Source organism: Cornus florida, unplaced genomic scaffold, assembly GCF_030987335.1.
Source record: "Cornus florida cultivar Cherokee Brave unplaced genomic scaffold, ASM3098733v1 CherokeeBrave_3.0.0_Hap2_Chr11, whole genome shotgun sequence".
NCBI lineage: Eukaryota > Viridiplantae > Streptophyta > Magnoliopsida > Cornales > Cornaceae > Cornus > Cornus florida.
The window spans coordinates 32,737,505-32,748,881 of NW_026775581.1; positions in this window are offsets into that span (position 1 = coordinate 32,737,505).

Consider the following 11,377-nt stretch of genomic DNA (forward strand, 5'->3'; position numbering starts at 1 on the left):
CTTTGATCGATCAGAGTTTTTTTCGATCGATCCAACTTTTAATCGATCTGGGTTCGATCGATCCAACTTTGATCGATCTCACTTTTCCCAGATCTATCAGACTTTTCTCAGATTTATCCAACTTGGCAGTTTTTCAGTATCAGCTTCCTTTTGCTCCAAATCAACCTCCTTTTGCTCCAAATTCTCACCAAGACTTAGTTTGACTCCAAGAAGGCCTTAAGAAACCATTTTTAGCTCGTTTTAACTTTATTGACCTAAAAAGGGAAATAACCCGAAATTAGTCTAAAACAGAAAAATAAGATAGATAAAGGTCCTAGAATACTCGAGCTTAAGGGGTTTAGAAGCGCACTTTTCAGCGCTCATCACACCCCTAAACTTAAATATTGCTAGTCCCTAGCAATGAACTATAAGGTAAAGGAATGAAATTAACAACTATACAACTATGAATCTAGAAAGCAATAAATGGATAATGCCACTTTCGCAGGGAACACGATTGCATTTAGCATATGCAACAAGCCTTTTAAACCCTTAGGCTACCCCTAGTGGATGAGTGAAGTCTCGTGAGGGTTTCCAGAAATGAAACCCACAAACACTAAGCTCATTCTCACAAAAGAGACACCAATATTGCAAACAAGCATTGGGAGAAAACTACCTCAAGTATGCAATTTTTCAACCATTTCCAAGCAATCTCCCAAAATCTCAACATCAAGCAAGCAAATATGGTCCTCCATACATCAAGAAAATGATCATGCAAATCAAAACAACTCTAAAATCCTTTTTGAGTAGACCGACATCAAATATGTTGTTATCTAAACCAACTAAAGAAATGATCACATCCTTACCCTCAAACTAACACACAAATCTAGTACCGATCATCAAGACAAAGAGTGGACCTTTTATTAAAGCTTTATTCAACTAGGTGTGCTTATTCTTTTCACTCGATTTTTTATTTTTTATTTTTTAACTAATCCTAAGGATCAAAGATAGAAGCATAGTGCAATGTAGTGATCTATTAAGCTTTCTAACGATTCATGAGGTCGAGCGTTAGGTCAATGACTCCCAAACCAGACGGTTTTAGGGCACTAGGTTTTGAAACACCCCTAAGGACTTACAAGCTCAAATCAATTAGGCAACAAATTAAAACAACCTCCATCTAATCATTTCCCACTTCTCACCTTTTTATTGCTTTTGCAACTTTTTCTTTTTCTTTTCTTTTCTTTCTTTTTTTTTTTTTTTTTTTTTTTGAAGTTCAATTATTAACCTAAATTTTGGGCCCTCTACCTTTCGGCGCGAGAAATTTAGTACTTGATGAGGCTAGAATCCCGGCTACTCAACGAAAAGGGTTTGTTATCCACCTTTATCAAGAATGAAAGCTTTCAATGCACTACTAGCTCAATTGGGATATAACCAATTCAATAATCAACAAAGAATGTACCCCACAAATGAATGCTAGTGTGCATTTGTGCTAGTGTAGAATCCTAGAGTGAATCTCAAAATAATCACAAAATCAGGATGATGTGGATCACAAATGCAAGCAAGATATCAATCTTTCAAAAATTTACTCCTAAAAGGCATCCACAAGGCATACAAGGAGTATTGGACTCTCAAGTCAAGCAATTTTTAAATTCTAAGCAATATAGTCCTCAAAAGATTAAAATCATAGCTAACATGGATCTCCAATCTCAATCATACATTTCAAGCTCAACTTTAAGTAGAATGCAAAAAAGTCACCTTACCCCCAAACTTAAACCGCACATTGTCCTCAATGTGCAATAAGAACAATGGAACAGATAGAAAGAGTATACTATGGTGGTGTAGACATGAAACCCGGTCATGATCCAATATGAAAAGGATCTCCCCAAAACTTGGAATCAACAATCTATTTGAATAACCACATTACCAAACTCACATCAAATAGGATAAGAATAATCAAATCATGCATTCTAAAACAATATAACACAAGATGAAAGAGAGATATGAGATCAAGCCCTAACTAAGCATAAAGTATGCATGACTACACATAAGGGCACAATGGTAAAATAAATTTTTGTATTTTTCATTTTATGAAAGCATGTATATACAAAATGTAAGAAAAACGAAGAATAAAATGCATGAACAAAATGCAAAAAAAAAAATAAAGAAGGCAAAATGTAATGAAAGAATATGTACAATGCAAGAAATGAAAAACAAAAAGTAAGAAATGATGCAAGAACAAAATAATGAAAATTGAAAAATAAAAACTCTTTTTATTTATTTATTTATTTATTTATATGACATAACAAGTATGTACACACACATAATAAAATGCAAAAAAAAAAATAAAAATGCAATAAATGAAAATGCAATGAAATAAAGAATGCAAATTTATTTTATTTTATTATTATTTTTTTTTATGAAAGTATGTACAATGAAACAAAATACAAGAAATACACACAATGATTGTTAAGTTTAACGTCTCTAGCAAGATGGAATGCTACATTTTACTAAACCATTTTCTTTTTTTTTATTATTATTGTTTAATTTTTTAGACAAAACAAATATGTACACAAAAAAAAAATAAAAAGGCAAGTAAATAAAAATGAAAGAAGTAAAAATGCAAGGAAATAAAGAATGCAAAGAAATAATAATTTTTTTTAATTTTTTTAATTTTTTTTTTTTTTGGGTTGGATCGATCAGGGGAATGTAAGATGGATTATAGAAAAATTCGAACGATGGGACCGAGAGCATGCATTTTGTGTTTCTGAAATTTTCAAAACTTTCGATCCATCCAACAAAAGTTCGATCGATCCAACATTAAGTTAGATGAATCCAACATTTTTTTTTTTTTGAAATTTAAGATTCAGAACAAAGTCTAAGTAAAAGTCAACAAAAAAAACAGAGATCGATCAATCCTAGATTGATCTAGAAAAGGCTCAGATCCATCGAACATGCAAAAACCTACATACAAGTTTGAATGATGCAACAGAGAGGCCTTTTTGAAGGGGTTCAAAAAAATAATATAAAATAAAATAAAATTTTCAAGCGTTGGAACTGAAGATCGATCTAAGAGGGGGTTGGATCGATCTTGGAACTTAAGATCGATCAGATAGGAACTTCGCACGATGGGACAGAGAGCTATTTTATGCAGGAAATCTTCGCACGATTAAACAGAGAGGTGATTTGGATGCAGGGTGGAAGTTCGATCGATCGAACCTCTTTTGAGATCGATCGAACAGGAACAAAATGCTCATTTTCAACATGAAAGTGCATGCAATCCCAATCACAGTTCCTAGCAATGCATATGAACCCAAAGCAAATATCTAGACTTCGCAAGAAATGAAATTTAAAATAGAAATGAGGGAGGAATAGGGTTGTGACACCCTACGAATACTAGTGTTTAACGTCTCTAACAAGACGTTGGGTCAACTCACTAATCAAAAGAATCAAAAGCAGGATATGAAACATCTTTATTGATCCTCTTTTCACTTTTCTCATTTGATGCCTCACTTATGACAATGGAATCATCCTCCAAAAGAATGACTTGAAAAGAAATGAAAGAGATGATTTCGTTCCTTTCATCCACGGTTTTGAAAACAAAATCAATCATGGTTGGTCTTGTCTCTTTGTTGTGTTCTTGAAACACATTCAAAGGATCATTCACTTTGATAATTGGTGAGACATTGTCTTTTAAAGACTCATTTGAAATATCAAGAAACACCTTCTCTTCATCCCTCTTTTCTTCCTCAAAAATCACTATCTCCTCACCTTCTAAGTTAGCTAAGGAGTCCATTAGAGAGTTCACTTCATTTTTGGAGCTTTTAAGGTCAAAACCACAATTTTTATACATTTCAAAAAGGCATGTCTCAAGAGGGTCATTGGAGATAATAGAAGGAAGGCCCTCTTCAACAAGTTCCTCCTCCTCCTCTTCTACCTCTATAGTAGTCAACATCTCCTCACTCTCTAAAGTAGCAATAGCCGAGATAAAATCATGATCAAAACAAGGAAAGTCCTTATTAATCATATTATGCTCTATTGGATTCGCCACTAACTCATTTGTCACTTCCTCTTCTATACAAGATAGAGTGCTAAGCATTAGCTCACTTGTTTCATTTTCCTCTTCACTCTCATCATCCTCATCTATATAAATTAAAGTTCTTGCCATTTTTTTATTTGCCTCTTCCTCCTCCTCTTGACGAGAAAGAGTACTTGCAATTTGCCCAACTTGAGCTTCAAGCTTGGCTAATATTTGAGAATGAGAATTAATAAGTGGAGCTTGTGAAATATGCACATTAAGTAAAGTTAAAACTTTTTCTTCAAATTTGGGTGAGTACCTAGAAGATGGTGAATTTGGTTCTTCATAAAATGGTGGGGGAGGGTAATAGTCATAAGAAGAATTAAAAGAGTGATTAAGTCTATAATAAAATGATGTAGCTTGAAATGAATTGGACTCAACCTCATAAGGATAAAAATATGGTGAAGGGACATAAGGTAAGGGGAAGTAATTTTCCCCCAAACTTAGATCAAACAATGGCTCCATCCACATTCAAAATCCAAATGCAGCAAATAATGGCCTCCACACGGGCCAATACTTGGACAAAAATTAAAGTAATGAACTTAGCCTCAACAAGGGCTATCACAAGCATGCAAAGAAGTGCACAATTAAATTACAAGAGTTCCAAGAATTGCTAACAACGGTCCTTAAGCAACTTCAAATTCCAATGCTAGCTTTAAACTCCAATGAATGCTTTAAGATCCAATGTTTGCCTTCCTTGTAGTCAAGTACCTAATTGAAAAATAATAATATGAACAAGAGATAAGAATATACAATGGAAAATAAAATAAAAATAGAAACAATCAAATGAACATTATTATCTAGTCTAATTCCAACAAAACCGTTAATCCCTGGCAATGACGCCAAAATTTGACGATGGCCGTTTGTATATGTCAAAATAATGTAGTGAATGTGCGGTTCAAAAAAAGTCTTTTAAATCAAATTTAAATTTATAAAAACCACTACCACCACTACTAATAACGTAGTAAGAGTGAGTAGGGATCGTTCCAAGGGATTATACGTGTTGGAATTTAACTTTGACTCTAATGTATCATAAAATTGCAAAGAAATTTGATGAGATGATTAAACTATTTCAATTAATAAAAATGCAATTAAAATAAAACTAAGTTGAGATAGAGATTTAAGAAATATGAAGAGAGGTCTTAGGGTGTTGGAATCACCACTAAGCTCATGTAATTAATCACTTGCTTTCCATTAATGGGGAATACATTGTTGTGAATAAAATGTGACTACCAATTGTAATATTAAGCATGGACCATCAAATTCATGTATGAATTGTCTACCTAACCAACAAATAAACTAAGTGTAGCACAACACATCAATTCTAAGCATGACCCATCAAATTAGTAACAATTGTAGCACATATCAATCTAGAGAATCATGAAATTTGCAATAATAAGCCAAGGAATATCAAACCAAGTATAGATCGTCTACCTACCTATAAGCATGAATTAAATTGTAGAATAACCCATCAAGCATAAGAATAATCCATCAAATTAATTTACAAACCCATTCAATAAAACCCATGCTTAGCCATCACTAAATCCTTAATTAATCACACATAGACATGCAATCAACACAAAGAATCTAGTGTAGAAATCAATTCCCTAAATAATCACACATAATACAACATGTAATCAAATAGAGAATCAATAGAAATAATTAATCCATATGAATCATATAAGAAATAATTCCTAATTTAATCACATATAGACATGTAAATAAACTAGAGAATTAATAGGAAGAATTAAACCATAGAAATCATAAAAATATATCAAGATTCATTAAATTCACAAAGCTAGAACACTAATCACAACAATACATATAAATCCCCAAAAATAGAAATACAAGTGTTTACATTACACAAGACTTAGGGCTCATCCAAGCCCTAAGTGTAGATCTAGCCAATCATGGAGAAGGTGGATGTGGTCATGAAACCCTCAAGGGCAAGCTCCAAACATGGCTCTATCTTTTTCTTCTTCTTATTTGAAGCTTTAGAGAGAGAGAGAGAATGGATATAGAGATGTGTTCTTGAGATGTGCCTCCACTTCCCTCTTTTCTTCTAACCATAATCTCTAACTTCTCTAGAGAGAGAAAATAAAATTATAATGTAAAAGTAAAATGATAAAAAGCTCTCTTACAAAATGGGTCACTTCCCTTTAAATAGAAGGTCATTTTCTTAGTCATTAAGTCAGCAATATAGTCCCAAAAATATCTAATCCCGTAACTATGTGGTAGGTAGAAATCGGTGCGCTAGGGAATTAGACAGCTCACTGCCAACACATTTTCGATCAATCAGACTTTTCTTCGATCGATTAGAGTTTTTTCGATCGATCCAACTTTTGATCGATCTAGGTTCAATCGATCTAACTCTGATCGATCTCACTTTTCTCAGATCTATCAGATTTTTCTCAGATCTATCCAACTTGGCAGTTTTTTAGTATCAGCCTCCTTTTGCTCCAAATTCTCACAAAGACTTAGTTTGACTCTAAAAAGGCCTAAAGAAACCATTTTTAGCTCGTTTTAATGTTATTGACCTAAAAAGGGAAATAACACGAAATTAGTCTAAAACGGAAAAATAAGATAGATAAAAGTCCTAGAATACTCGAGCTTAAGGGGTTTAAAAGCGCACTTTTCAACGCTCATCATTTGGTTTCATTATTCAAAATAAAAAATTGTTTTAAAAATTGTTTTTCATTCCTAAAATTTTTAGTTTTGAAATTGAGCTCAGAGTTTTAATCTTGAATGTGTGGTTCGACCCTTCTTATTCTATAATTTTTAGTTTAGTCTTTACAGTTTTTTATTATTTTTGCATGAAATGTAGAGAAGTAACGACAACTATTAAGAAATCAACACTTGTCAAATGCGACACGTGTTATAAACAAAGGCCTATCTCTAAGCTAACCCGATGCAAGATAGTGGGCCGAACACGCCGAAGGGTGATCGACCCAATCTAATTCAACCCAATCATGTATAATTGTTAAAAGAAGGCCTACAGGTCCAGCATAAATCCAAATCCTAGTAAGAATAGGACTTAGAAAGATAAGGAAAGAAGATAGAAATATGGGAAAAACTTGTATAACAAGAAAAGAGTCCAAAACGGACTCTTCTAAAGTTTTATGTGTATAAATCACGCAATAGCCCATCAGTAAAGATATACAATTTTTGTAATGACCTGGTCTTTTTCCTTCTTTTCCTTCCTCTCAGATTTTTACGGATATTTTCTTTCCGTTGTCTTTTCCTTTTTGAGTTTGGTTTCCCGTTGATTAGTGTCATCTTGAGTGCTCTGGAATGATTTCCGAGACTCTTTTCTTTAGATTGACAACTTCCTTTGAGGACCGAGTCATTTCCATATTTTCACTTTTTGGACACTATTCACATTTCGTCTTTTTCCCTATTTTGTCTTTTCCCCGTTTGGCACTTTGTTGGCGTAACCACACTCCTTGTGTTCAGAGTTGATTTTTGACTTTACATATCTTCATCTTGAGTGGTTTTCATGAAATACGTATCTTTTCTTTTGCAAGAAAGTATTCTGGTTGCTCCCGGTGTCCGTAAGGTCATGGATACAAAGTTCTTGGGAATCCTTTTCTTTTCTTGGAGTGCTTTTCGTAAATATCTTTTGAAGATATTTTATTTCAGGGGTTTCTAAGAAAATATCTTTTCTGGGGCAGTTTTGCAGTTTTCACTTTTTGGAGGGGGCCATTGTGCAATTAATGAAAGTTATTACTCAATGCCTTGTTTTGAGCCTAGATCCTCATACGGGATTCATTTTCACATTTCATCGAGTCGTGGACTCTTAGAATTCCCTTTTGTCTGATGTTTTCCAGTTTTAGGGTTTTTGACTCTAGCTAGCACCAAACTTGTTTTGGGCATAACTTTCTGCTCGGGGCTCGATTTTCGACGCCGTTTCTTCCATTATTCATATTTTCTCATTTTGAATCTTCTTCATTCATAGAGTTTTGCTGTTTGAGCGCATCTGCTCAAATTTTACTTTTCCGGACCCGGCTAGGCCCTTTTGGGGCACTTTTTGAGTTTTTCTATAAATAGGAGGTCTTAGAAAGAAAAATCAGATTTTTCTCTCTCTCTCCTCTCTCATGGCCGGTTCTAGATCCTCCCATGGCTACCATCTTCTCTCTTCTCTTTTGAGCTTCTTCCCTTCAATGAAATACCTTAGTGCCTTAGTGTTTAATGTTCCCCTCGGCGAGGCCTTTGATTCCAACCAATTGGAATCTTGTTTTGGCCATTTTTTGAGTTCAGGTTTGAAGTCAAGTTGTGATTTTGATGGGGCTTCCTTGGGATTTATGTTCGTGGTGTTGTCCCCGACAAAACCTAGGAGTTTCGTCGGATTCGGAGCGGTTTCATTTTGGTGGGGATTTGAGATTTCATCTCAAATTGAGGTAGGGGATGTTTTAGCCTTTTGTGTGTGTTGTATTGAGTATTTAGCGTAATAATACAATCTATTTGCATGCCTTGTATCAAATCTAGAAAATTGAAATATTTAATTCTTTGTATAAGTTTTAATTTTCATGATGATGTGTAACTTGGTTTTGAATTGTGGCATGGTAGAAAATCTTGTTTTAATATGTTTGTTAATATATATTAAATTGGAATTAATTAAATAAGAATTGCTCTTTTTAATTAATATTTATCTTTTGTGAAAGATTAAAGTTCATGGCCGTACCTTGCATGAAATTGAGTTGTATTATACTTCTAAATTGAGTTTTGGCATGTTTGTTAACATACTTTAATTTGAGAGCATTTGGTTGAGTTTGAAAATTTAGAGACTTTAATTAAAAGAATTAATTAAAATCTATTTTTGTGGTTTCATGGGCCTAATTAAGCTTTTGTGTGAATATATGTAATGACCATGATATGTCTATTAGTATATATTAAATTGGGGCCAATTGGAAATGATTTGAAATCTAGAGAGTTTAATTAATTTGATGTAATTAAATTCTATCTTGTTTATCCATGGATTTAATCATGTTTTAGAAGTTGCTTCTATTTTAAGTTCATGGATTTAGACTTGTGGTGTATTCACTTGATTGTGTTTTAAGCATTGAAGAACATTGTTGTTAAATTTATATTCATGAGAACATATTTCTAATATAAATATATTATTAACTTGTGGTTTCAAAATTTCTTGTGCATAGAAGATGACTTCATGCATTATAAAAATTATGTATAAGTTGTGAACTTATTTGGATTATTTTGGAGTTGCTTGGGACATTGTTAAGCTGTGATGGCTAGGGTTTGGCTCTAGTACGGGACAAGAGTCCTCTAAGTCAAAAGTTTGCCCCTTAGGTAGGCTGCCTGGGGGTTTTAACTCTAAATTAGCCATATAAAGTTCGCGCATTGGGTAGGCTGCCTGGGGGTTAGTAGCTCCAAATTTCCTTGTCTCGGCAGAAATCCGAGCTTTAATGTCCAAGTCTTCCACTATTTGATTTCGCATTCAATTCCAAGTTTACAATCATGTTTAATTGTGACTTGTGGTTTTGGTTGTTGGCGATTTGATGTTGTTAAGTACATCCATACTAAATTGTTATATTTAGTTGATTACACACTTTTAGATTTCTAGTTGATAACCTAGAGAATCTATGTCTTGATGTGTGGTATTAGACATTCTAATTATACTAAATTGTTTTATTTAGTTGATTTTGCATTTTAGATTTCAAGTTGATAACCTTGAGAATCTATATCTAGTTGCTTTATATAGCATGTTTCTATGTTGATTAAATTGCATAGATATTGAGATTCATGTTTTAATGTTCAAATGTGGTTTAGGAATGATCCTATAGATTCATTGGGAACATAGACGTTAAGTGGCATGACCTATTATGGTTGTTCTAGCATTTTAGATTTCAAGTTGATAACTTTGAGAATCTTAATCTTGTTCTATGTGTAGCATGCTCTTGTGTTGTTGAAATTGCATAAAGGATGTGTTTTATGTTAGAAATGATCTTAGGTAATTTAGGATGCTCCCTGAGTCTCATCTTGACATAGACGTTAGGTGGTATGAACCCCTTTAGCATGTTTCACCTTAAGGTGATATAATTGTAAAATGTAGGTCGATGCATGCTCATTTCCTACGAGTAACTTTATGTTACTCACCCCAAAGTTACTGGGGCATATTTCAGGTACAGGGATCAAGGTTGAGATTTTCATCATTGCTTGGATGATTGTGGACTTGAGGGCTTTAGTTTTTGTAAAGATTGGCTTGGAATGCCACTTGTAGCCTTAATTGTCAAAATGTGTGTATTTGATTCTAAAAATGTATTGTGTACATGAGTACACTCTTTACAATGTATTTGACATGTATGAGATGATGCCGGAGGCCAATGACATGTATTTTGTATCCTATGTAATTTTTGACTTCATAGAATATTATGAAAATATTAAAAAATATTGAGTTATTGCTTCACCATGTTTGCATTGGGTGTGGGAATTCTTTTTTGATCCTTCCATAGGGTCTCATTATTCATGTATGAAGTGTGGCCAAGGGCCAAATGGTATTTTGAAACCATATTGTAGTTTTGAATTTCGAGTTTTCATTTCAAGTTCCATTTTTGTCATTTTGGCCGTTGGGGGGTCGAATTTTGCATCGGCTGTATTTTTAAGCCATGGACTATTGTAGTGCGTCCAAATAGGTAAGTTACATTTGCGTGCATGATTGTTTTCAAGAAAAACCTTATCCTTGGTGATTTGAGCTTCCTACAAACTCATTTTGCATCTTTGTTGCATAATCTTGCTTAAGGGCATTTTGGGAATTTTATTTGGGAAATAAATTCCGGTCTCTTCATAGTCACTTAGAAAATGTGATTTTAGAGGGGGTTTCTTCTTCGTGTTTTTCCAGAAAATGCCATCTTGGTATCGGAAATCGATCGCAAAGTTCAGCTTCTGTTTTTCAATTTAGCAATTGTTTGGACCTTCATGACCAGATTTCTTAGAGGGGCATTTTGGGCATTTTATAGTGGGTTTTTTTCAAATTCTCTCACTAGTCACGTAGAAAACTCGAATTTGAGGGGGGTTTTTTCTTTGTATTTTTCCAGAAAATGTCATCTTGGCCCTCAAAATCTCAATTTTTCCGGAAAAACCCCTGCTGCTAGGGTTTTTTACTGCCTATTCTGCCTCCTTCACATCTAAACGGTTAGAAGGGGTTTCGTAACCGGTTAGATGAGTGTGGGCAGTGTTTTGGTCAAGATTTTTGGTCTTCTAACCGGTTAGGAAGGCTTGGTAACCGGTTAGATGGTCTTGGGTTGACTATTTCGACCGTTTTGCCCTTGTTTCCTCCGTTAGCCATATCTTCTTCATCCGGCCTCCGAATCA